At 38.6% G+C, this 27,908-nt stretch overlaps 1 non-coding gene across 1 annotated transcript; it reads right to left on the reverse strand.

Moving 5' to 3' along the window:
* Positions 1 to 15,694: 15,694 nt before the first annotated feature.
* On the reverse strand, positions 15,695 to 15,801 carry LOC112096506. The gene has a single exon (XR_002904409.1). It is a non-coding gene; the product is annotated as a small nucleolar RNA R71 (small nucleolar RNA).
* Between the last annotated feature and the right edge of the window lie 12,107 nt (positions 15,802 to 27,908).

The raw sequence follows: 27,908 nt of genomic DNA on the forward strand, positions 1-27,908 counted from the left end.
GCCCTAAAAAGAGCTCAACTGCTCTAGAATGCCCGCAAGGCACTCCTTCAGGAATTTTATTTTGCCATTTATATTAAACATTGATTTGCATTTATTTAAATAGCCTGGAAAAGTGAAAAGTAAATATCACCCTATGAATTATTGCCCACGGTGGCTAAGCTCTCCTGACGTTTGTTAGATTGATCGAAATCATTTTGAATAAATGGAATGAAAATTCCTCCCCATGAAAGCTTATTCAGTATGTCATTCACAAGTACATATGTGGACAGGGTTAACACCTTAAACACGCACCTAAAGCGCCACGAGGAAAGTTAAGCTCCATGAAGTGTCTATCAAATGGGTTAAGAACTCTTCCTCAGCAACACTTATTCTTCGTCTGACTGATAAGTGCATATGTGCTATGAGAAGACACAAATCCCCCTAAGTATAAGAGAGAAGACTTGCATGAAGTTTGGCTTAGCTATTCTAGGATGCCCGGTATTCATCGAAATCTTGCCATTTATCTCATGCACTAAGTTTCACTGATTTGAATCACCTAAAAGACTGAAATCGCCTTATGAATTATATCCCATGGGAGTTGAACTCCCCACATGATTCATTATATTGATTTAGCTCGCCCTGAACAAATGGATTAAGAATTCCTCTTTATGAGGGTGTATGTTATTTGTTATGCGAAAGCACACTTTTCAAAAGGCATGGAGGGTAAACACCCTAGATATGTACTTAAAGAGCCATGAGGAAAGTATAGCTCCACTGAGTGCTCGTGAAATAGGTAGAGAACTCCTCCTTGTTAATAGTTATTCTCTACTTGGCTAAAGAAGTGCAGTTGCCCTGTGACAAGATGCAAACCCCCTAAATCTATGGGAAGAAGCCTGCATAAGTTTTGGTAACACTGCGTAGGAAGGATAGCTCCAGAATTCATCAAAACTTAGTAAAACAATCAAACACCACCTCTTACGTAAACACTTCAACCACAGAAAGGCGTCAACCAAAAATCCCAAACCAAGTCACTAGTTCAAGTCTCCAAAATACACAAACAAAACCTTATGAAAATGACAGTTCAAAGTACTTAAAAAAATAAAAAAGCATAAAAGTTTTCGAATGCCATCAAAAGGCATTAAGAACAACACAAGCAGAAAAAGAGTTAATTTATGCAGTAGGGTTAACTTCTTCATCATGGGAGGTATACTCTAAGGGAGCGAGGGGATAAGTGCTTGAGGAACCTCCTCATTTAGACGTAGGGCATCCCCATAGCCTTCTCCAACACATTCCTTAGCAGCCTTTCCTTCGTTTATCAAAGTCAAAATGTCCCTTGTAACCACAAATGGCTCTAAGTAAAAGGTCTCAAGTTTGGGGTTCACCATCTAAATCGTAGACATGGTAAAGTTCACAGTCATCTGATCCTATTGATCGCTCTGCTCTCGAGCCTCCTGAGAAATCCTCCTCTTCAAGCTCAGTTCATCCTCCAGCTCTTTCTTCTCAGCTTTCCATTTTTATTTGTCAGATGCTAGCAAAGAAGTAACCTCCTTTACATGCTTATTCGCGCGTTGACGCTCCGTCCTAAATTGAGCAACTTGCTCATTATATTTAGCATAATCTGAGTGAACAATAGAAGATTCCTTGTCCGCCTAAAGAAAAAAAAAAGGAAAGAGATTAGCACCTAACGCATGAGAAATGGAGGGATACCTGATAAAAAAGAACAAAGTAAGCTTACATTTTGACATGCTTTGGTGGCTCTAGTGACACTCTCCAAAAGAATTTGCCCATTCATTTTAGCGCCATCGTCAGGTTCAGGTGCTCTCTAAGTACGTTGAGCATATCTCCCAAGATGCGAAGTTGTACCCCTAGTGATTGGATCCAACTCCACAATATCTAGAGTGGATGAGAACGCCTCTATTTGTTTCCTTTCCCTATGGGAGACCGGAGTAGTTTCAGGAGAATCTTTAGGGGTCAACTACAAAGAGAGCTGATACCTAGTCATCCGGGGAGTTGGTGAGAGCATAGCTCTTTTTCCATGAGAGTTTCCAGCTAGCTTCTTTATCTCTGTCATGGACATAAAGTTGGCAGGGGCCTCTTTGTCAAGCATTTTTTTTTTGTTTGCTCCCACCAGAACCAAGAGGGAACTCTATACCTACAAAAATAAGAAGATAATTGTTAGTCATCAAGCAAACCAACAAAGGAAGAGAGCTAAGCAAAGCATACAAAGAAAAAAAAAAACTCAAACGAGGGAAAATGAGTGCTCCTCAATAAGCCCGGATTTGAAAAGTCTATTTTCTCTCAATACGTTCCCTTTTTATCAAAATGGGCAAGCCTTGACTTATGAGTGGCCACAAAGTGTTTCATTTCTTTCTCTGGACAATCCATTTTACTCCAAATAATATCTACAATGGAGTAGGAGAACTCAAATCAGTCCTCAAGTATAAGGGGTAGAAAAAAAAGGAAAAAAAACAGAGGAAGTAAGAGCCGGAAAAAGGGAGAAAATGAAGAATGAAAAAGGATAGGGAAAAGAACAAGTTAGAAAATAGATCAAACCTAGAATAAAGCAAAGTTACAGTAACAAGCAAGTGGCCAATAAGGCTTGGACTGTGATGGGATTGGTCAAAATAAATGGGAAATTTATAAAAATAGCCAAAAAAATTAGGCATTTTTCAACTTTAACCCCTCAAACTTTTTTCTATCATAACTAGTCAAATACCCTATTTTTGGACTACATTACCCTCATCATTTTCATCAAATTTACAAAGGCATGCCATTTTCCCTTTTCAATTCTAGCACTTCCACCACTTTTCTCTTTTCAACTTAACAAACTTCATCACTCAACAAACTCCATCACTCTCAATAAATTAGCAAATTTCATCAAACAAACATTACATAATTGAAGATATAATTATCAATTGGAGAGCTTCTTAAGGTTAGTTTATATTCTTACCATAACCTAAACTTTTAATCTATTGATTTTATCATTTGAGTTCGAAATTGAAGTGAGTTTTTATTGCAAATGTTGTTATTTTTCATTAAGAAAACAATGTGACTTGTTAAAGTAGTTAGTTTGAGTTGAGAAATGAAAATCAATCATTGAAACCCCTGAAAAATCGAGTAAAACAAAAGCCCAGAACAAGTGAGACAGGCACCTGTCTCACATAAATCTACTGGTTTTATGTGAGACAGGCACCTGTCCCACTTGCCTGTCTCACCAAAATATGTGCGACAGGCAAGTGGGACAGGCATGTGAGACAGGCGCCTGTCTCACTTGTTACCACTGCCTGTCTCACTAAATTTAAGTTATTTTCCGAAAGTAATAACTTGGGCTACATGTGTCCGTTTTAGGCGTATAATATATCGTTTCGAAGCTTATGATGAGACGAAATAAATCCAAAATTGTATACTTCATTTCATCCACATAAATGTACTACATATTCATTTTTACTAGGTTTTGTAGCGTGAAATCTTATCTCTTTTGTTTTTTTTTTAGGTTTAATGGATTCCGTTGTACTTCAATTATGTTATGACGGTTGGTGGGAGACATTAGCAGATGGCCGTATGGAGTACGTGAATGCGAAGAATACAGCATTTTTAGTTCGAAAAGATTGTACGTTTGAGCAATTTATGGCAAGGGTGTATGAAGTTTTACAGATAAATCCTATTGAATATAGTTTGTCGATGAAGACAACTTTGAGATCTAGTAACACAATGTATCGTCCATGTTCACTACCTATGGATATATTTAATGATGAAATGGTTAATGTTGAGCTGCACATGGCCTCTGATGTGGTCAATTATGGATGCATCCCTATATTTGTCACCACACATCCTCGAGTTCCGGGCGAAAATCCTGAGCCACTTGTGGAAAGTGAAAGTTCGTTTAAAGTAAACGAGTCTGTCTCTGATATTGAGGAAGAGGTGTTACCTCAACAAATGTCGTTCCAACAACATTACTCACCAATCAACGAAAACAATGACACTATTGATGATAATGGCATTACGTTAGCGGATGTTGAAGATAATGTGTTACCATTAGGGACATCGTTAGGGCAACATTACTCTCCATTGCAGAATAATGAGTTCCGCAGTTATGATGATCCTGGTTATAACACCAACAACACAGAAGCTGATAATGTGCAAGGCATGAACTCCAATACTGAAGTTGATGATAGGGACACTGGTCATTTCGATATTCCTATCAATGATGAGGATGAGCATCAGTATGATATTCCTATTAACAATAGAGAGAATCGACCTATTCCTCCGATGGCTCGTTCGAGGAGGAGGACAACAGTTGATCCCCTGGTGAGTCTTGCTCCAGTTTTGCCTTCAAACTTGGTTGCTCCAGACTTAGTTAGAAGCTGTAATTCTGCCGACATTGGTGTGGGAAAGTTTGTCGCTGAGAAGAATGAGTTAATACTGGAATTGCGCAAAGTGGCCTTGCGAGAAAAGTTTGATTTCAAGATTGCACGGTCCACAACGACATGCTTTGAGGCTCACTGTTCTTTGGAATCATGTAATTGGCGTCTTCGCGCAACAAGAGGTTCGGATGAGCATAATGTTCCTTGGGTAGTGAGAAGAGTTGACAATGTTCATACATGCTCTAATGAGGTTTTGCCTAGTGGCCTTCGTCAAGTTAGGAGTTGGGTTGTTGGCCATCTTATCGCAGATAAATTTATTCAGGATAAACGGATATACACGCTGAATGACATTAGAGCAGACATGTAGCAAGAATACGGGGTCCAGTTAACATATCAGCAAGCATATCGGGCTAAAGAAGTCGGTCTTGAAATAGTACGAGGGAACCCTGCAGAGTCATACAACTTACTTCCTAAATACTCTCACGTTTTGACCAAAGCGAATGAGGGCACAGTGACACACCTCCAGCGGGATGGAGATGATAATTTCTTATACTACTTTGTTGCGCTTGGATCTTCCATCAAGGGCTTCACACAGTACATAGGGCCTGTGATCGCTGTAGATGGCACTCATTTGAAGGGGCTATATCGTGGAAGCATGTTTGTAGCAACATGTCTGGATGGTAATAATCAACTGTATCCGTTAGCTATTGGGGTCATGGATTCAGAAACAATGATGCTTGGAAATGGTTTATGACGAAGTTACACGGAGTGATTGGCGATAGGTCAGAGTTAGTATTTATCTCTAATCGATGCACCGCCGTCAAGCGAGCCGTTTTAAAAGCATTTCACATTGCTGGTCATGGAGTTTGTTTTTACCATGTCAAAGGCAACATTAAGTCTAAATTCAGGTTGTCCAAAGCTATTTGGGATCAATTCGAGCCAGCTTTTATTAATGCAGCAAAGGCATATGGACACGAAGAATTTAAAAGAAAACTTGAAGGGTTGTGGATGCTCCACTCGGCCGCAGCTGATTACTTAGAGAATAATGTGGGCACGTGTAATTGGGCAAGGTCTGAATTTGAAGGTAGGAGATACAGCATACTTACCACCAACATTGCAGAAAGCGTGAATTCTTTAATGAGGGAACCGCGAAAATTTCCTATTACTCATCTTGTTGATCACTTTAGAAAAACATTACAGCAATGGTTTTATGATAGGAAAATTGTGGCTGAATCGATGAGCACTCGTCTAACGACTTGGGCAAATGAGATAGTCGGTGAAAGGAGAATTTTGGCCGAAAGAATGACCATTCAGCCAGTGTCTCAGCATCGATTTCATGTTTTGGGTGGTGGTATGAAGGAAGGGATAGTTGACATTCATGAAAGAACTTGCTCCTGTAGAGTATTCCAACTCGATCAGCTTGTTTGTTGATAAGTGCATATTTTCCATATATTTTGCTTTTAATTTCTCCATCTTTTTCTTATTTTGATCTTAAATATTCTAGTTATTTTAGTTAATTTTTAATTTAATAGGGAATTAATTAATATACATATTTTATTTTTTTTATATATTTGCTAGTTATTTTTATTTCTTATTTTTAATTCATTGTATTATTTTATTGAATAGGAAATTAATTGGAGATTGTGGATAATAAAAAGGCATGAAGAAATTCAAATTGAGAAGGAATGAAGATTAAATTGGAAGACAAAAATCAAAGCAATTAATCCAATTGAGAAATGTTGAATAATTAAAAGATTTAATGTTCTCCAATTGGCAATTGGAGTACACGTGCATGGCATTGCAAAAGTGGAAAGCATTTAAACGGGCCCACAATTGACTTTCAAAAGTTGGAATTAATGGCTTTGGGTGGCGTTAAATTGGAAAAGGATTTCAATTCTAATTGAAAAAGGATTTCTTTGGATTTGTTGGAGAAGAATTCGGTCAACTAGCATTATAAAAGGAGAACAACTGCTGGACGGAAGGGAGAAGAGGGAGAGCAGGGGCTGATCCAATTCTGCAAGAAGAAAAAAAAAACAAGGAAGACGCCAGAAGGAATTCAATTGAAGAAAAAAGGCAGTCGTTTGAATTAATCTCCATGATTGGTTTTGTCAATTCTCTTATTCCCAATTCAATTATGTTAGGCTAGATTTTTATTTGGTTAAGGGTGAATTCAAAACCCTAAACATGATATGCAATTAAATTTAAATTCTATCATTCAATTTATTTAATTGAGATTGTTTATGTTCTTCTATAATTAATGTTCATGGTTTATTCTTGTTTTATTTAAGTGGCCAATTAAATAGGACTTGAATAAATATTATTGCTAAATTAAAATTCTTGATCCGTAATTGTCTTGATATTTTAATCATTAGTAGCAGTTGGAATTAGTGATTTCAATTGAAGAACATAACCTAGGTTAAATAATCCGAGCTTGTGTGTTTATTGCCTAGATCAATCTAATATCTTTCTTTGTTTAATGCTTCCATTATCTTAAATTTAAAGAACTTTTTTTAAATTATTTAATGGTTAGAGATTAGGTGAAGAGCTTATTTTACCTAACGACACACTAAGGAAAGATTGAGACTAACAGAGCTTATTGTTGTCTACGGTTGATAGTTTCAATATAAATTGATAATAGAATTGATATATTATGTGCATGTTTGGTGGTGGCGAATGATCCTTTAACCAAAGTTTTCATCATTATTATTTCTTTCTCCTTTAATTAAAGTTTTTATTAAATTCTTGTTCATAATTTTAATTTCTTTATTTCTTACTATTTAGTTAAAAATTCATAAACCCCCTTTTATTTTTAATTGGCATTTTCTTTAATTAGATTAATTTATATTATTATTACTACTATTATTTTATTTTAAATCTTGCTTTGGAGTTAATAATAAATATAACTAGCATAGTCTCTGTGGGATCGATCCTTACTCGCTCTGTACTAATTATTTATATTAGTGGTAAGGTTTTAAATTTGGTGCACCTTAACGACACTACCATTTGTGCGCATGCAATTGCTGCTTGTCTGAGAGTCCGTGTGGATTACATAAGTCTTTGCTCTGATTATTACTCTAAAGATTCATTGGTCATGGCATATGCAAAACCAGTAGAGCCGGTTGGGGACATGACAAATTGGGACATTCCAGAAGAAATCCAGGAAATCAGAGTTAACCCACCGATCGAAGCACCACCACCTAGTGGTCGTCCAGAGTTAAGAATTCCTTCTATCGGTGAGGATGTTAACCGAAGAACTGTGAGATGTGGTCGATGCAACCAACCAGGTCATAACTGCAAGAGATGTAAAAATCCCATTGTGTCGAATCCAAACTGACTGTGTCATTGTAACTAATTATGGATTCTGAACTCTTATTATAATTTATATTACAATTATATGTAATGAGGTATATTATGTTATGTTCATTTGCATAATGAGTACTAAAGTAGATCAATAATTACTTATAGCTAAATATATGAATATATCAAAAGTTTATATCTATTAGAAAAACAATCTACATCCATACATCAAGTCTGAATACAATACAACGACTTACAAGGCAATATCGCCCGGGAATATATCTACAGCAATTTTCTTCCTGAAGTAATGCCCGTGGCTACTATCAAAATCAAGTTTTAGCCCGAACATCAAATACATTGTAAACATCAGCATAAATACACCGCAATCACCACTTCCAGGTTCTTGTTGGGGCACATCCTTAACGATTCTTACTTTCCAAGGGTCGGCACTCTGCAGCTCAGGTCGAATGTTATAGAATCCAACATCTTGAAGCCATTGAGGGAAGACGACCTGAAGAGGTTTGAATTTACGCAAATATGTTTTGTCCTCGCGAAAGGTAACCAACGAGTCATAAATCCGCATCCTCCTCGCGCGAAGGTCCGCTAGAGCTAGTACCCAATGATCGCCGCCCAAATTCACAGGGATGAATATCTACATAAATAAACTGGTAAATTAGTATATTTTATACACAATTACCATAAGATTGAGTGACAATTCTTACCATATCGACATCCGTAAACAGTTTGGACATGAGATCTTCCCGCCCATCCATATAGCTGCTCAAGTTGTTGCCATATTGTAATGAATGGACATCACAACTACCATTGTTCCATAATTGCTTTAGGAACACCTATTACACGATGAGTAGAAAATTAATAACATTTCGAGATATTTAAAACATCGAAATTATAATTAATGATTATAAAATTCGAAAACATGCCCAAAAGTATGTATTTGTATGCGTGACGCGCTGTGGTAGTGCATTTGGAAACCGTCGTTGCTTCTCGCTGATCAAGCGGTAATACGTGTGAATATGCTGTGAAGGGATTATACCAAGTAAATTTATATCATTATCCATGCCAGCAGAAACATTATTGTGTATTGTAATGTACTGACCATTAAACACACTTACCTCGTTACCAAGCCACCCCATCGAAGCATTGCCCATGAGTATTTCAAAGAAATTTCGAGACTGTTGGACGGGCCGATCCACGAAAATGTTGCCGGCAAACCACTGATCAAACTCCTCACATAGCCTTGAGTCTTCTAGTCCCCTAAGCGGATTCATATCCACACTCGATCTTTCATCAATTTCATATTCCGTAATGTTGAGTGCGGGTAGAGGCCTGACATTCCTAACTCTCTTGAAAGGAGGAATGAAGTAAGGACTGCCAAATATATACGATGGTTAGTACGGACGCCCAAACTTACTAACGTCGGGAGGTGCCTCCGTGAATATCTGTACACTGTCATCACATATGTCCCCATATAGACTGTACAAGGACATAGGGGTGTGCTCGTCGTCATTACTAGCATCAGTATGCGTGGTACATAGCCAGCATCAACGTTCGGACCATAGCCATCTGGGGCCTGTTGTTTCGAGGAGATGAACATATTAACATAAGTTCGGGTTTGAAATCATAATAACATAACGAAAACATATGAAACTTGCTCACCGTGTGCGTGGGGCCAAACGAAGAATCACCGTACGCGCCCTTTGAAGCACCCGCGCCAAACGAAGCCATAAACCCCATGACCGCTGCTCTATATTGTTGTGCTTCTTTGCGTTCCGCCATAAGTTCTGACCTCAGTTCGTTAATGGAACTGTGTCCAGTCTGAAGTTCCGACCTCAACTCGTGAATGGAAGACTCTATTTTATCCAGTCGTCCAACGAAATAATCATTGCGGAACTTAGTCCTTACCTACAATTTATGCAAATACGAAAGTAATGACAAAATGCCGGATAGGTATATGTGCATTGTAAATGTTCAGGACGACAGCAGTTACCTCTGGCTCATTTCTGTCATCTAAATCATGTGCGGATTCATAATGGTCGTCGGCAGCACCGGCATCCTCAACAGGACTCTGCTCTAGTCCTATTTGGCTCGTTGGGTCAAGATCCACCTCGTTTGGCCCTGTACTGGATGGCGCATTGATTGAAGGCTGGTGTTGCACCAAGTAAAACAGAAAACAGTAAATACCAAAAAACAAACATATAAATGACTTTGCATCCGGTTTTCAATGACACTGTAGATGATACCCACATTACGGACCCAACTTGGCAAATATGGCACGTAATCCTCGACACTCTTCCAATAATTTGTGGTTCTCTCCTTTGCATCCGGTTCGAGGGTTTGGAAAATGATGCCATCCTGTCGTAAAGATTACCAAATTTCCAATTAGTATAACCATATATTATGTAATAGTTATATACAGACATACATATAAATGACTTACAAGACGCTCGTTCAGGTATGAATACACTTCGCCGAAGTTAATATTTGAAGAAGCCATGGGCTTCCATCACACGATCCGAGGACCCTTCCTCCTAATTTTCTCCACCCACTCTAATGGTAGTCCTTCAATCGCTTCAAAAATCCATGCCCTTAACAAGGAAAGATATGAAGTAAAAAAACGTGTCATTAAATATTTATTATAAAAAAACTAAGTTATAAAAAAAACTTCTTCACTCACATGCACTGCCGACGTAAAGCCGTAAAAGTTGTATTTCTCAATTCTATGTTGCAGATTTTCTGCGCTTGCCTTCTTAAATTTTTTGGTTTTGCCGTTCAATACATTATCAATGCTTTTATATATTGTTTCCCATGACAAATGACCCCACGGAATACTTCGAAAGTGAAATTGATTTGACAATGATCCTTTCTTCCGTGTAGCACTCTATCAGCAAAGTAAAACATGGCAATTTTTAGCGCATCGGTGTCATTCATAGTCTTGAAGTGTAAGTTCATAAATATTTCCTGCCTCCAAAGTACTTATTAAGTAACCTATGCTTTGTTTTATGCTTCGTCAGGAATACTTTTTCGCCACAGCAAAGTCCCATTACTAGGCACCACTCTCCAATCGATAGCCGTATCAAATGGTCGCCAACTTGAAACCATAACTCATCTTTGTCATTTCCATCGCCATGTGACACTTGCCGAAGCAATATATTGTGCACAATTACGCCAATGAATGGATAGCTCCGGCACTATAGGAAATGCCCAAATATATCGTCTTTCAACAGTTTCAACCGTTGCCTTGTCAATTTTTCCCGAATGGCATTAACAATGACATCTAATTTGCACATACTCGTGATACGCCCAGGGAAGTGATCAACATAAGGTATCTTCATCATTCCCGGTTCTTTAATCGGTTCGGGTGGGTTATGCAATGCTAATTTTGATTTGCCCATTTATCTGGTACAAGTTAAAAGTATCACACATTAAAAAATTATGAACAAAAGAAAAAAAATTAAGGCAACACTACGCACTGCCTCTTGGTGCGACGGGCACCAAGAGGCAGCAGGAAGAGGTGCTGCCTCTTGGTGCGACGGGCACCCCGTCGCACCAAGAGGCGGCATCTCTTGGTGCGACAGGCTCGCGTGAGGGAAGCCAAGCGCGCGCGCGAGCTGCGTGCCTGCGCGCAACTCGCCCGCGCTTGGCTTCCCTCGCGCGAGCCTACGAGCAACTCGCTTGCGCGAGAGCGCGGCCTCGCGCGCGAGATGGGCGCAATGTACGACAGGCACACGCCGCGCGCGAGGTGCACACGCCGAGCGCGAGGTGCACACGCCGCGCGCGAGGTGCACACACCGCGCGCATCTCGCGTGCGACGCAACGCATGTCGCACGCGAGATGCGCGCTGCGCGCACGACGCCACGCCCTCACGCGAGGGAGTTGGCTTCCCCTTCCCTTTCTCTTCTCTTCCCTTTCCCACATGCATCTCACCCACCACCGCCATTAAAACACCACCAACAACAACAACATCCCAAACAACAACAACAACCCTAACAACAACAACAACATCCCAAACAACAACAACAACCCTAACAACAACAACAACATCCCAAACAACAACAACAACAACAACAACATCCTAAACAACAACAGCAACAGCAACAACAACAACAACATCCTAAACAACAACAGCAACAGCAACAACAACAACAAGAAAAACGGCAATAACAACTCACCTAGGGTTTTCAATTTTTTTCTTTGATTTTGGAGATCTCTGAAGATTTTCAACGTGATTTAGCTTCGTTCAGCTGCCAACAACTTCCTCCGCTGCCGATCTACGCCGCCGCTAACAATTTATAGAACTTCCGGTGATGAGATTTTGGTGAGAGGGGAAGGAATTTGCTTGAGGGAAACGTGAGAATGAGGAGGGTAATTTCGTCCACAATTTGGTGATTTGGCTAATGTTGAAAGAAAAAAATTTGAGGGGTTAAAGTTGAAAAATGCCTTATTTTTTTGGGTTGTTTTGTAAATTTCCCAAAATAAATGGCCAATAAATGGAGCAAATCCTAAAAATAAAAAGAAGGAAATGAACTTACAAAAGAAAATAGCTCTTTTTTTTTTAAAGGCAAAAGAAAGAAAAGAAAACAACTTTTCTCTTCTTCTTCTTCTTTTCTTTCTCTCAAAAGAAATCAGCTTTCAAACGTAAAGGATGAGCCCATGTTTTGATTTTTTAGAGAAAGACATTAAAATTTGTGAGAAAGCTAATAAAATCTGGAAACAACTAGAAAAGAACGGAAAATGATCATTTTTGTGAAGAGATTTGTGTGACGGAGGGAGTACAGCCACATGTTGGGTGGAGATTTACTTTTTTACTGTTTACTTTTGATCTAATGGTTAAGACAAAATGGCTACTAAAAAGGCTGTCAGGGGAACATTAAGAAGCGGAAAATATTTTAGGCCGTAGATGAAATCGAAGTGCCAGGGGTTCGCTATTTGTCAGCAGGTCAAAAGGAGTACAACTGAAGGCAGTAGAACGTGCAAAGAAAGGGGCAATGGGGGAATGCCATATGGGTAATTGCCAGTTCATTTAAAGCCCACTAAGAGTAACTGCCAGTTCATTTAAAGCCCACTAAGCCTGTTCTCAAAATTCAAATGAAACGCCCACGTGGCGCTACGTCTTCAGGTGGGAGAAATGGAGGAAATTTTTAATAATGGCCCCGATATTTGTCAAAATTTTGAAGTTGCCCTAAAGAAAAAATATTAGTTTGCCCCTCTATTTTCTCCATATTTAGAAGTCAAAACAGCCTTGCCACTTGTCAGCACCCAATAATTTCTTCTTAGAGTTTGTTGTGTTTCAAAATTTTTTCAATGCATAAAAACTAAGGGATCCTCTTTGGTAGGGAATTTTGGGTGCAAATGTAGACCAATAGTATAACGACATGCGGAAAAAAAATGAAGTAAATGGAGCAGATTGTTTAACTAGGATATCAGGATAGCTTAAAGTAAGCAAGTAGAAAGCTCCCCGAAAAGAATGATAGTTCCAGCAAAACATGTAATGTCAAAGGGCATAATCGGAATCCAGATTTTTGGTGGTTGGAGGCGCATATGAATAGTGCATGCCATCATTTGTGAAATAATAAATATCTCACTTTTAGCTAAATTTAAGGAGCCAATGGCTACCACATCAACTATCCTCTGTAGCGGTATAAAAATTAGTAGGACCACTGATAACTCTATGAAATGACAATTATCATGACATTTTTTTACTTAAATCAATATTACTTAGAGAGTAAATTATGTGTTTTTATTGCATTTTTAGTTATATTTTGCATAAGTATTTATTTAAGTTTAATCTTGATAAATTAATCTTGTTTTATATCATTTAGTGCTCTGATTATGTGTGATTTTAGATGACTGAAAAGCCCAAGTTTTAGGGATGGAATAATGCTGCAACAAACTTGCAAAGATGACAAAAGAATTTGGCAACAGAGGAATTAAAATAAGTCTGGAACAATGCAGAGATGACAAAAAAATTTGGCAGCAGAGGAATTAAAATAAGTTTGGAATAGTGAAAATGCTATAGTTGTTGCTGCAACAATCCTATAGCAACGATAGAATGGATTTCACGCATGATAACTAAAATATTGCGATCTAAAGTTTTCAAAAATGGAAGAAACGTGGCCAAACGCTTCTGGTTACCCTAATTTTTAGTTATAAAAGAAGCACACATGAAAAGAGAGAGAGAGAGAGAGCCGTCATAAAAGAAAAATAACAAAGAAAATCCAAAAGGAAAACAAAGATTAAGAGAGATCTGAAAGCTGTGGCCAAACGCTTCTGGTTACCCTAATTTTTAGTTATAAAAGAAGCACACATGAAAAGAGAGAGAGAGAGAGAGAGAGAGAGAGAGTCGTCATAAAAGAAAAATAACAAAGAAAATCCAAAAGGAAAACAAAGATTAAGAGAGATCTGAAAGCTGCCATAGAGGATTTAAGGAGAAAACAGTGGAGACATAAAAAAGACCAAGCGGAACTCAATTCTTCTTCTTATTTTCTTGTTTTTATTTTTTTATGGGAATGTATTTGATGGCTAAACCTATTTTTGTTTTTGTTCTATCACAAATTATGAATTAAATTTTATTGTGGTTGAGTGATAAACATGTTTAATGGATATTTGACTTATATATGCGTGTTGCTCGGGATTTGTTACAGCATTTTTCCTTAATTTTAATTATTTCAATTCCATGTTTTGGCTAACCACCAATTTAGTGGATACCAGCTAAAAAAGAGCCTAAAAAAGGTCGACTTGGTGGAGCAAATTAAGGCAATACATGGTTTTAGATTGGATTTCTTAAGTTGAGTTAATCACAATTTGGATTGGAACCTAGAACATATAATGCTATATAAGGATTCACCTCGTAGGGTAATTGGAACCTAGAACATATAATGTTATATCTTATACTAGCGTAACAATTGATCATTGTTAGGTTGTATTTAGATATATGATATCCAACAGGCGACATCCTTAGCTATAGTAGATGTTGTAGCAACATGATCTTAATTGGCAAGGTAGCTAATACCATTAAGTAAATTTGATCATTCAACTACATCTATTCCCATTGAGTTTGTCCTTATGTTTGGCTTGAGAATTTTTCTTATTGCATTTTGTTATTTGCATTATTTTTATTTATTTGTTTTATCACTTATTTTATATTAATTTAAATTGAAATTGCATTGTTAAGGTTGCTTTAGCAAATCCTATAATATCAATCCCTGTGAAGATGATCTGAATATTTATCAATATATTACTTGTTGTGTACACTTGCACATTGACACCTATAGCAAAAAGAATACAATACATCAAGCTTTTTATGCCCTTGCCAGGGATTGATTATTTATTGTGATTTGTGAAATCAATTTTAATTAGTGTACAAGTTTTAATTTTCTTTTAATTAGTTTGTCTGTTGACAAGAGTGCTCTAGCAACCCTTGTATGTGAAGGAACAAACCTATTGAATTGAAGTTTGATCTAGAATATGAAATAACTACAACATGATTGAGGAAAAGCGCAAGAATTTAAGAATTGCTGCAAATATGGATGATTTACAAGATATATGAAACTTGAACCCTAGAGGAGAGATACAACCAGTCAATGCATAAGAAGATCATAATGGACAACATGTTCATAGGCAAGTAGGGAACAACAATATTATCCACATGGCAGGTGATAAAGATGGAGTCATTCGAGATTATACAGTGTTGACTCCTCAAGCCACACATTCAGAAATAGTTAGACCTGAAGTTCAAGCTGATAATTTCGAGCTCAAACTAGTGATGTTTCAGGTGTTGCAGACAGTAGGGCAATTCAATGGTTTCTCATTAGAAGATCCTCATCTGCGCCTTAAGTTGTTTTTGGAAGTAGGTGATACTTTCAAGATTGTTGCATTACAAGAAGTATTGAGGCTAAGATATTTCCCATTTTCTCTAAGGGATCGAGCAAGAGTATAACTGAACTCTCTACCACCAGATTCCATTACTACGTGGAATGATTTGGCTGACAAATTTCTGATTTATGATGAAGTACTTTCCACCTACCAAGAATTAAAAATTGATAAATGAGATCACATTATTCCATTGACTTGAAGATGAAAGCTTGTATGATGTGTGACAAAGATTCAAAAAGTTACTTAGGAAATGTCTTCATCACAATATTCTTTCCTGTATACGGTTGGAGACTTTCTACAATAGTCTCAATCTAAGCACTAGACTAATGGTAGATACTTCAGCAAATGGAGCCTTGTTATCAAATTCTTATAATGAAGCTTATGAAATTTTGGATAGAATAAATAATAACAACTATCAATAGCCATCTACTATATAAGTGGCAACAAGAGGAGCAGCAAGAGTCCACAATGTAGATGCTCAGACGACATTATCAGCTCAAGTAACCTCATTAATAAATATAGTAAAGGCCATGATTACTGCTCCAGCAATTGTCAATCAAATTGTTGAAGTATGTTATATTTGTTGTGGAGAAGACATTTGTTTGATAATTGTCCTGGGAATCCAACCTCAGTCAACTATATGGGCAACTTCAACAGACAAAACCAGAACAATTCTTACTCAAACTCTTACAACCTTGGATGGAAACATCACTCAAACTTTTCATAGAGTAATCAGAATCAATATGCTGCAATATCCGTTGGACAAAACAGGCCTGTTCAACCACCAGATTTCACCAACAAAATTGAGCGTAAAGAAACACCAGCAATGATAAACCCAATTGTCTTGAAGCTTTGATTAAGGAGTATATTGTGAAGAATGAAACAATTGTTCAAAGTCAAGCTGTGACCTTAAGAAACTTAGAAAATTAAATTGAACAGCTTGCTACAGCGTTGAGCAATAGAGCTTATGGTAATTTACCTAGCAACACAAAAGATCCAAGAATAGAAGGGAAAGAACTTTACAAGGTGATTAATTTAAGATCTGGAAAGGATGTTCATATTCCAGTTAGAGTGCCATAAAAAAGAGTTGAACCCACTCCAACACAATAAGGAACTCAAGATAAAGAAGAGCCACAACCTCCCACTTTTTAGCACACTGACGAGAATAGCCAAGCTACTACATCGACAGAAAATAATGATCCAGCACTTGTGGGAGAAGACGCGACAGTACCAACCACATCAGTTCAGAACATGGTAAAAGAGAAGTAGTCTGTACAGCCTGCTACAGTATAGTAGTTTAGACATCCACCACAATTTCCACAAACATTCCAAAAACAAAAATAAGACAAACAATTCAGCAAATTCTTAGAAGTGTTAAAGCTACGACATATCAATATTCCTTTTGTAGAAGCTCTAAAATAAATGTCAAATTATGTGAAGTTCTAGAAAGATATTTTGACAAGGAAAAGAAGACTTGGAGAGTTTGAAACAGTTGCTCTAACACAAAAATGTAGGCATATACTCCAGAACAAAATCCCTCAGAAGTTTAAAGATACAGGAAGATTTACAATCCATTGTTCTATAAGAACTAAATACAGTGGTAAGGCACTTTGTGATATGGGGTTAACATCAATCTTATTCCTTTATCAGTGTTCAATCAATTGAGAGTTGGAGAAGCTAGACTAACAATAATGACTTTACAACTTACTGACATATCTAATGCTTATCTAGAAGACAAGATTGATGATGTATTGGTAAAAGTGGATAAATTTATTTTTCCTGTGGATTTCATAGTGCTGAATTTTGAGGCAGATAAAGAATTGTCAATCATTTTAGGAAGATCTTTTTATTCCATTGAAAAACTTTAATTGATGTGCAAAAGAAGAATTGACTATGCGGGTTAATGATCAGCAAGTTACATTTAATGTGCTAGATGCTATGAAAAGTCGAGATGATATTGAAGACTATAATCTTGTTAGTTTTATGGATTTTGCTATAGCAAAGAGATTAAATAGTTGCTACTGCAATAAAGAAGTCAAAGTTGTAATATTTGAAGAACTTGAAGCAGCTGACATAACATGGGTAGGAAAGAAGCAACCCTTCATATTAGATATGCACTTTGAACATCTTCATCTTTCAAATAGGGAAGTAAAACCTTTAGTTCCCTCTATTGAGTCACCTCTTATGTTAGAATTAAAACTTTGACCTTCATACTTCCTGTAATCATTTCATCTTCATTGAATGCAAATCAAGGGAAGAGTTTGGTGGATGTATTGGGGAGATACAAGAAGGCCATTGGATGGACCATGGCAGATACCAAAGAAATCAGCCCTTCCATATGCATGCACAAAATTCTATTGGAAGATTGCTACAGTAACTTTGTGGAGCAATAGAGAAGATTAAATCCCATCATGAAAGAAGTTGTGAAGAAATAGACATCAAGTGGCTCGATGCTGGAATCATTTGCCCAATATCAAATAGCTTATGAGTAAGCCCAGTACAATGTGTTCTAAAGAAGGGTGGAGTGACTGTAGTAGCAAATAAAAAGAATGAGCTCATTACAACAAGAATAGTAACTGGATAGAGAGTTTGTATAGATTACAGAAAGTTAAACAAAGCCACAAGGAATGATCACTTCCCATTGCCTTTTATAGATCAGATGCTGGATAGACTTGCTAGAAAGGAGTACTATTGTTTCTTGGATGGATACTCAGGCTACAACCAAATTACTATAACACTAGAAAATCAGGAGAAGACAACATTCACTTGTCCGTATGGAATCTTTGCCTTTAGAAGGATGTCATTTGGCTTGTGCAATGGTCTAATAATTTTCCGGAGGTGTATAATGTCTATGTTTTCAGATATGATTAAGCAAACACTTGAGGTATTTATGGATGATTCTTCAGTTTTTGGGGGAATCATATGATGATTGTTTGATAATCTAGAAAATGTGATCAAGAGATGTGAGGAGATAAATTTAGTTCTGAATTGGGAAAAATGCCACTTCATGGTGCAAAAAAGGATAGTACTAGGCCATAGAGTATCTAAAAAGGGAATAGAGATGAATAAGGTAAAAATAGAGGTGATTGATAAACTTCCATCACCTACTTTAATCTAGGGCACAAAGAGTTTCTTAGGATACGCTGGGTTTTATAGAAGATTTATTAAGGATTTTTCTAAAATTGTCAAACCCTTATGCATGTTTTTGGAGCATGACATGCCCTTTAATTTTGATGAGAATTGTTTAAAGGCTTTTGTTGAGTTGAAAAGAGCTCTTGTTACAGCACCAGTTGTTGTAGCACCCAATTGGAGTATGCCTTTTGAGTTGACGTGTGACGCAAGTGACCACTCAGTTGGAGTAGTGTTAGGGCAAAGGAAAGGGAAGACTTTTAGTGACCACTCAGTTGAAGCAGTGTTAGGGTAAAAGAAAGACAAGAATTTTCACTCTATTTATTATGCTAGTAAAACCTTGGCTAATGCACAACTCAATTATACTATCACTAAAAAAGAGTTGCTGGCAGTTGTTTTTTCATTTGACAAATTCAAAACTTATTTAGTTGGCATCAAGGTGATTGTTTACACAGACCACTCAGCCTTAAAGTATTTGATTTCAAAGAAGGATGCCAAACCAAGGTTAATTAGGTGGATTCTTTTGGCACAAGGATTTGACTTGGAGATTAAGGATAGAAAAGGAACTTAGAATCAAGTAGCAAATTATCTTTCAAGGCTAGAAGCAGATGTAAGCACTCTGACCAAGTAGGATATTACAAAAACGTTTCCTGATGAGCAATTGTTTCTGCTACAGCATGCACAGATGTTACAGTAGTCTGGACTCCCATGGTACGTAGACTTTGCTAATTACTTAATAAGTGGATTAACGCCGTCCGACTTGAACCACCAACAGAAAAAGAATTTTCTTAATGATGTCAGAAGCTGCCAATGGGATGGCCCTTACTTGTACAAGATGTGTTTGGTGTTGAGTGTTAGAAAATGTATATTTATAAAGGAGAAAATTGTCATTTTACACTTCAAGTTTACTAACACCCTTACTTTTATGCATTTAACCTTCTTGTCATTTAATTATGTGTGTTGTATTATAATTAAGTATTTTATGTATTTTAAGGGGCATCATAGTCATTTCACAATGAACGAGAGATCAGACGGTAAAACCGACATCACTTTTGAACTCAGGACGGTCGAAAACCTTAGGAGGAGCATAAAAGGAAAAATGGCACTGTTCACATATACGGTACTATTCACATGTACGGTACTATTCATGATAATGTTCATGACACTGTTCACATAGACGGATTGATGACGTGGCATTGACCGATGATGTAGCATTGACTAATGAGGTGTCACGATCCTATTGGACTAAAATTCTTATGCACTGTTGATTGGTGACGTGGCAGCATGTTAGTGGACCAAAAATTATGCGTACGGTACATGCATTACATAGGATTATTTTCAACCAAACCGCGTCACTGTTCAAGCCGGGTCAAACCGTGTTACTGTTCAACCACGTGGTCAAACCGCGTACTGTTGACTGATGACGTGGCGCAATCCTGAGATTTAAAATCAGGTTTCTAGCAATTAGGCATTGAACCCTCTGAGCGTTACAAAACTGCCTTTTGTATTCCAAATGCCCATTTCCAATGGACCGTCCTACCCTTTGGCCTCAAAACTGCCCCTTGCTTGTAAGATATAGAATATAGAAGTTTGAAGCAATAAACTCTCGTGTGTTTTATCACTATGAATCTGTAAACCTCTCTCCTCTCTCTGCAAATGAAGCTCTCTAGAGAAAGAAAAAGAATAAAGAATTAAATTTGTTCATTTTGAAACCTAAGGAAGTATGCTCTGCACTTGCCTTCTAGTAAGGATCTTGTGCATCAGAAAACTTTTGATCGTTTTCTTATCTGGTTTGGTACCCTGTTTTAGACTAAAGGAAAGTCTGTTTTGGGTTGTATAACCCGAGATGAAAGATGTTTTAAAGGTTTTTCAGATTCCCCATTTGAGTATATCGACGGGAAACCGACGACGTAAATTCCAGAGGTGATCCTGAATAGGCACTAGTCTGGTCTGCACTATTGGATAACAAGTCACGTACCCTAAATGGTATCAGAGCCATACCCATCCTTGAAACTTTCATGTTTTCTAAATCACCGTTTTCCTGACCAAAATGGTATAATTTAAGGCTTTTTCTATTTTGCTCTCTAGAACTTCAGGCGCAGAGAGAACTTCTCATTCATGGCTTCCACTTCATCTTCACCTCCTATTACTCTTTCTTCTACTCTTTCTTTGCCCAGATCTTGCACTTCTCATAACACTAATAAGATTGACAACCTTGTAGAATATTCCTATATCCCTGAATCAGCCCAAATCAGTGAGTCCTCCTACCCTCTTATTAGCCCTTATCAGTTGTACAAACGACCTAGCTCCTTTACCCGCAGTATCCGCACCCTCATCTCTACCAGACGCCCTCACCCTAAGGAATATATCCAGTCTTCCCGCTTGGATCAGTGTGCTCTTCAAGCCACCTCTGCTGAGCAATATGTCACTCTGGAGATTCCCTCCGAGTTGCTCTCCAACTGGAAACGAGAAGGTTATACTCATCTTCATCTTGGAGGCATCAGATTAATCCTTACTCTTCACGGAAGAAAGGGATTACCGGTTACAGCTCGCCTTGCTATGCTTGACACCCGGTTTAAACAGTACCAAGATGCTGTTATTGGCACTGTTCTTACAACCCTCCATGCAAGCAGTGTTTTACTTACCTTTTACCCAAACTTCAACCTTTCTCTCCAAGATCCCAACTTGCCCACAACCTTGAAAGTCCAAGTTCAGATTCAAGGTGCTGAACAAATTTCTTCTGCCAAAATTGCCACCTTACACCACCAATTGGTCTATAGGCTTCAAAATCATGCCTTAGATCTACCCACTCCTGAGCATCATTCTGATACCCTCATGGTCTTAGCCGAATCTGACCAAATTCCAACCACAATCCAAATCCCAAGACAAATTCCCCATCATGAGCTCATCAAGCTTATGCCTCTTGAATGGATCTCCAACTATGAACAGTTCCATAACAATACAGCTCCAATTCAGACCTCTGAAAGCATGTTTGAAAGACGCCAAGATGGAACAGTCCGAATGACCTTTAAACCACCTCCAAGTGCTCCACAAGAGCCTCCTCGGCTCTCCTTTACCTATTCTTCAATGATTACAGCTGTCCAGACAGCCCAAGAAGATCTGCCCATTTCAGGGTTCAATTCTGAAGGCTACCCTGTTTATCCAGCCAAGCAAAATGGCCATTTCCTTTGGGATGCCCCTGGCTCAGGCATGTGTGACCCAAATTGTCCCTGCTGGGATGATTGGGACGAAGACGATGATTATGCCACCACAAGGAAAAAGAAACCCAAAAAGAAAAAACCTCCAGTTTCCTGCCACCACTATGATCCCAAACCATCACAAGATCCTCTACCTCCACCAGCTCCATTACCCTTTTACCAAAAAGAACTCAAATGGATCGCAAAGCATTGCAAATCTAAGACTCCATCACCAATCTCACTTCCAACACCACCACTCACTTGTATGATGTTTTCATCCACTTCTTCACACTATTCTTCCTCTTTTCCTCCTTTAGACACTCACACCGATTCCCAACGAAATGTTTTGTCCAAACCCTTTGTCCCTTCACCAATTACCTCATCTGGCCACCTAGAACCTCCTAAACCTTTTGAATCAGTCCTCAACTGGCAAACCCAGAATCCTAGAGCACAGAATGATACTTTGTTGAATATCAACTCCAAAGTTGAGAATATCAGTTTACGAACTGAACAACTTGAGACAAAAGTTGACTCCATCTCTGCACAGATGCAGCAGATCCACCAAAATCTCCAGTCCAGAATTACTCAACTCAATTCTGAACTACGAGCTATGCTTGCCCAGCGCTATTATGGCCCAGAATTTGACCAAAAGGAAAGGGAAATCAGACGCTTAAAAGCTAAACTTGCTCAGATTGAATCTGAAAAACAAAGACCTACCCTTTTTACCACGTCCCCTCCTATCCCTTCCATAGGTCCAACTTATCATCCTTTTGCCTCTATGCTTTCACCCATCAGACAGTATGATCCTTCCAAGTTATTTTGCATGACCCACACTCTTTTCAGAGACAATCCCTTACCACCACCACCTAAACCTAAACCAAAGCCTAAACCACAACCACGACCCGTTACATTTCATCAGTCATCTATTACCATCCCTGGCCAACACTCTCCTGGTCATACTCAGGCATCGCCACCAGTACCTCCTCCACCAAATGAATCCCAACCACCTTCTCAATCCAAAGATAAACAACCAATGCACCAGTTTAGTGCCCACACAGTCGCCCACTCTTCTACTACAGATGACCAAACTTCTTATTCAAATCTAGTTGTTTCTGATAGCCATACTGAGACCGACATAGAATCTTCAGTATCCACTAGTGATTCTGAAAAGTCCTATGCTGATATCACCAGAATCTTGATGGCCCAACCTGATTAACCTCCTTAAGGCCAAACTTCCCATACAGAACCATATGTTGATATTCCTTCAGAAGTTGAAGAAGATGCCTGAATCTTCTACAACCAATCAACCTCCTCCAGCTCAAGCCCAAACCAGTCCACCCAGTCAAAAATCTTCAAATGGCCCATGGTTCACATTTGATGATCTTCCATCTCATAAATGGCGTGATCGCCTCAATGAAATGTCTGCCTGGATTGACCTTCAAATGCTACGTCCAGGAGCCACAACTCAATCAGTCCTTAGAGAGTTTGCTACTCGTTTTACGGGTGCTCTAAGAGATTGGTTTGATTCTTTGGGCAACTACAGACAATTGCAGTTTGTTCAATTACCAGAAGTCTCAAGTGCCCTTGCGGTTATCCATGATCAATTCCTTGGAGACCCCTCTGCAGTCTTTGAAGCTGCACGACGAGACTATGTCAACATGAAATGCTGTTCCCTTAATGCTAAGGATCTTGACTTCCATTACAAGCGGATTTCTTTGCTATTTTATAAGCTTAATGGATTCAATGAACCGATATTAAAGCATGTCTTTCTAGTTTCCCTTCCAGACGAACTCTAACCAGACATTCAGAGACAACTCACCGCATCCAATCTTTCCCTTGACAACATCTCTCTTGGCAAAAATTTTCAGCTTGCCAAAACTTGTCTCGATAAACTCTGCGAACAGAAGCAGTTTTTTAAAGAACTGTTGAAAGACAAAGAACCATTCCGGAGTACCTGCAAAAAGCCTTATTTGCAGATCAAATGCAAAAAGAAAAAGGATTGTGATTGTAGTCCTAAAAAGAAAAGGCATTTTAAGAAATTCAGAAATCCAGAATTTTCATCCAGACCTCGTCGATCCAGAAAGCCTTACAGATTCTTCCAAAAGAAGTCATCTTCTTCCAGAGACTTTAAACGGAGAAAATCAAGTAGATGTTTCATCTGCAAGAAGAAAGGCCATTATGCCAAAGACTGTCCCAACAAGCGAGAAAAATCTATTCGGTTAGTTGAGCATCTCCAAGCAACTACAGATTACTCTCCAGAAAAGGATGAACTGGAATTCTATTTCTCTAAACAAGATGAACCCAATGATGAAACAGTGTTCGCCCTGCAGAACTCCTCTGATGATTCAGACAGTGATCAGTCCCAAGCCATTTTCCACCAACAGTTACTGTCCCTTGACACTACTGTCCCTTGACACTACTATTCCTATATCATCCATCAAACTTCAAATCTTGCCCTTAAAGTTCCAAAGACCCATTCCAGCAATTGGTCTCATCGACACTGGTGCCCAACGCAGCATGTTAAACCCATATCTTCTTCCACCAGAATACTGGACAGACTATGAAGAACATTTCAAAGCTGTCAATGGCAAACTCTTCACCACCTCTTTGATTACCAAAAAACCCATTGGTATCCAAATCTTCCCAAATTGTGTCATTTGGACTAAAGTTATCGGTTCAACCCTTCCTAATAAGGATCTCTTGTTATGTTTTGACATCCTTCACCAGATCAAACACCTCCAAATCCTTCCCAATGGAATTCGAGTCAAGTCCATGTTCAAACCTTTCATAGACATTCTAAAACTCTATAATCTGTCTGAAACCCCTCAACCCTACCAGGATATTTCAACCAAGCTTTTGAGTTTCTGTCCAGAGTCCCATTCTGAGTTCACCCATCCAAACCCATTGTGGAAAAATAAGTCTTTCTTCATTAGGTTACCTTTCAAACTCAATGAAGACATTAACCCAACCAAAGCTACTCACCCAGGAATGAGTCCTTCTGATTTACTCTGAGCCCAACAAGAATGTTCCCAACTGTTAGCCCAAGGTCTTACTAAGCCCACAAATTCTCAATGGGCTTGCCAAGCCTTTTATGTTGAAAAGCATTCTAAAATTGTCAGAGGCAAGAAACGCCTAGTTATTGACTACCAGCCATTAAACATGTTTTTACAAGATGACAAGTTTCCCTTACCCCGTCGACAAAGCATGTTTACTTTTCTCAAAAATGTCCAGATCTTTTCAAAGTTCGATTTAAAATCAGGTTTCTGGCAATTAGGCATTGAACCCTCTGAGCGTTACAAAACTACTTTTTGTATTCCAAATGCCCATTTCCAATGGACCGTCCTACCCTTTGGCCTCAAAACTGCCCCATCCATTTTCCAAAAATCCATGGTCAACATCTTTCAGCCTATTCTGCATCATGCATTAATTTGCATTGATGATATTTTGCTTTTTTCAGGTTCACATGATGAACATCGTCAGCTGTTAACTCAATTCTATGATATTGTCCAAAGTCATGGAATTATGTTATCGGCCAAGAAAAGCACCATTGCTACCGACAATATTGAATTCCTTGGTATGATCATAAAAGATGGCCATTATCAACCAGGAAAACACATTGCCCAAGAATTGCTTTACTTTCCAGATCAGCAACTTTCCAAAAAGTAAGTTCAACAGTTTCTCGGCATCATCAATTACATCAAAGACTTCATCCCACATGTGGACCACTACACTCGCCACCTCTCAGCTTTATTAAAAAAGAAGCCCCCAGAATGGAATGCTGACCACACAAACACTGTCACTAGTCTTAAGCAAATTGCGCAAAATCCGCCTCCTTTAAAGTTGATTACTGATGGAAAGCGCATATTGCAGATAGACGCAAGTGATGACTCATGGGGTGCCATCCTCCTTGAAGAAATCAATGGAAAAGAACACTTTAGCGCTTACGCTAGTGGACAATTTTCTGACACACAGAAGCATTACCATAGCGTGTTCAAAGAAATCTTAGCAGTAAAGAATGGCATCAAAAAATTTGAGTATCATCTGATTGGACACCACTTTCTCATCCGTATGGACAGTTCAGCCTTCCCCAATATTCTCAATTTCAAAGGTAAAACTGTTCCCGAAAAAATGTTACTCAGATTAAAAGATTGGTTTTCCAAATATGACTTTTCGGTCAAGTATATAAAGGGATCCCAGAGACTCATCCCTGATATGCTATCCAGACTCTCAAAACCAGAAAAACCTCTCACCCTGTTTTCCACTACATACCACTTTCCGATCATCTCCATGGCCACATCACTACCCCCAGAAGCTCTCACTAAGAAAACTTTTTCCTTTAACAAAAACTTCTCTTCTGTCTTTGCCATCCAAGAATTTGCAAAGAAAGCTCTCTTTCGCTTCTTCATGAAAGGCTACCTTGTAACATAACCCTTTCCATTTTCCTCCTTCCACCCAGAAAATCTATCCCTTACAGGTTTAACCCTTGATCCATCCAGAGAAACCACTGAAGATGTGTTACGGTACATCTGGTGCCTAACAGTCCTTTATGCCACTAAGTTAGTTCTACCAATTACTCCCACATTGGAACATCTCCTTGACCCAGACAAAGCCACCTCTCTTACCTGGACATTACTTGAATGGTTCTCCCCAATACCATGGTGGAGAAAGAAGCTCCAACAACTGTCAGAAATTTACAACCTTGAACGTATGCCTGCCTCGGAAGCACAAATGTTTACCTCAGTCTTTATTGTTCACAGGCCATACTTTCAACATCCAGACACAAAATTCTTTTGGACTCAAGACCAGGTATATGAATGGTTCACTGCACCACATCTAGCTGTCATTGAAAATGAAATCCAAGATGTCTTTCACAACTACCTTTGCCAATTAAACCACCAACCTCCGCCACTTAAAGATATCTTCCACACCTCCTTAGGCCCACAACATGACCTCCTCATGATCCCCACTCCATCCGCCATATCCAAACCGAAATCCACGGGAATCATTATCAAAGAAGAAAAGCCAGACTACATTGACTTCCTTTTCCAGGACTCCCAAGACCCCTGGGAAGATTTCCTTCCCCTCAGCCAACATCTCCAACAGTTTCCACAACCATCCATGAATGAACCAGGATCCTCATCCCAACCTCCCAATGCTGACACGACCACTACACCCTCCAAAGTTGACAAAGCCACTCAAACATCACCAAGGCCAGGATACCGACGAGATTGTCCTTATCCCCCTTGCCGTGGTCCCCACTGTAAGCATCCAAAGCTCTCCAAGACCTTTTTCCCAAAATCCAACCATGACACTGACCCCAATGAAACCGAAAGCTCATCCGAAGACGATTACATGAATCTCCGCTCTCCATAAAGTTGTTTGTCTTGTTGCTTTCAATAAAGTAGTTTGTCTTGTTGTAATAATGTTTTACTTTATGGTTTTGTCTTGGCTTGCCTTACGCTTTAGCTTTTGCCAGTTGTAAAAGTCTTTGTAAGCCTGCTTTATCTTTTGTCCATTTGTCCAAAAGTCTTGATCGGTGGGCTTAGCTTTCTAAAAAGGTGTGCTACAGGTCATGATCACTTGAGAAGTCATGATCTCAAGGACCCATGTTGTCGTATCTTTTGTTTTTACTCTTGAAAAAATGATAGGGGTCCTGTCCTATCTTCTCTGAGAATTCTCCTATATAAAGGATTCTCCCCTCGCTTGTAAGAGAGATATAGAATATAGAAGTTTGAAGCAATAAACTCTCGTCTGTTTTATCACCATGAATCTCTAAACCTCTCTCCTCTCTCTGCAAATGAAACTCTCTAGAGAAAGAAAAAGAATAAAGAATTAAATTTGTTCATTTTGAAACCTAAGGAAGTATGCTCTGCACTTGCCTTTTGCAAGGATCCTGTGCATCAGAAAACTTTTGATCGTTTTCTTATCTGGTTTGGTACCCTATTTAAACTAAAGGAAAGTCTGTTTTGGGTTGTATAGCCCGAGATGAAAAATGTTTTAAAGGTTTTTCTGATTCCCCATTTGAGTATATCGACGGGAAACCGACAAC

This window comes from Citrus clementina, unplaced genomic scaffold (genome assembly GCF_000493195.1).
Source record: "Citrus clementina cultivar Clemenules unplaced genomic scaffold, Citrus_clementina_v1.0 scaffold_8, whole genome shotgun sequence".
NCBI lineage: Eukaryota > Viridiplantae > Streptophyta > Magnoliopsida > Sapindales > Rutaceae > Citrus > Citrus x clementina.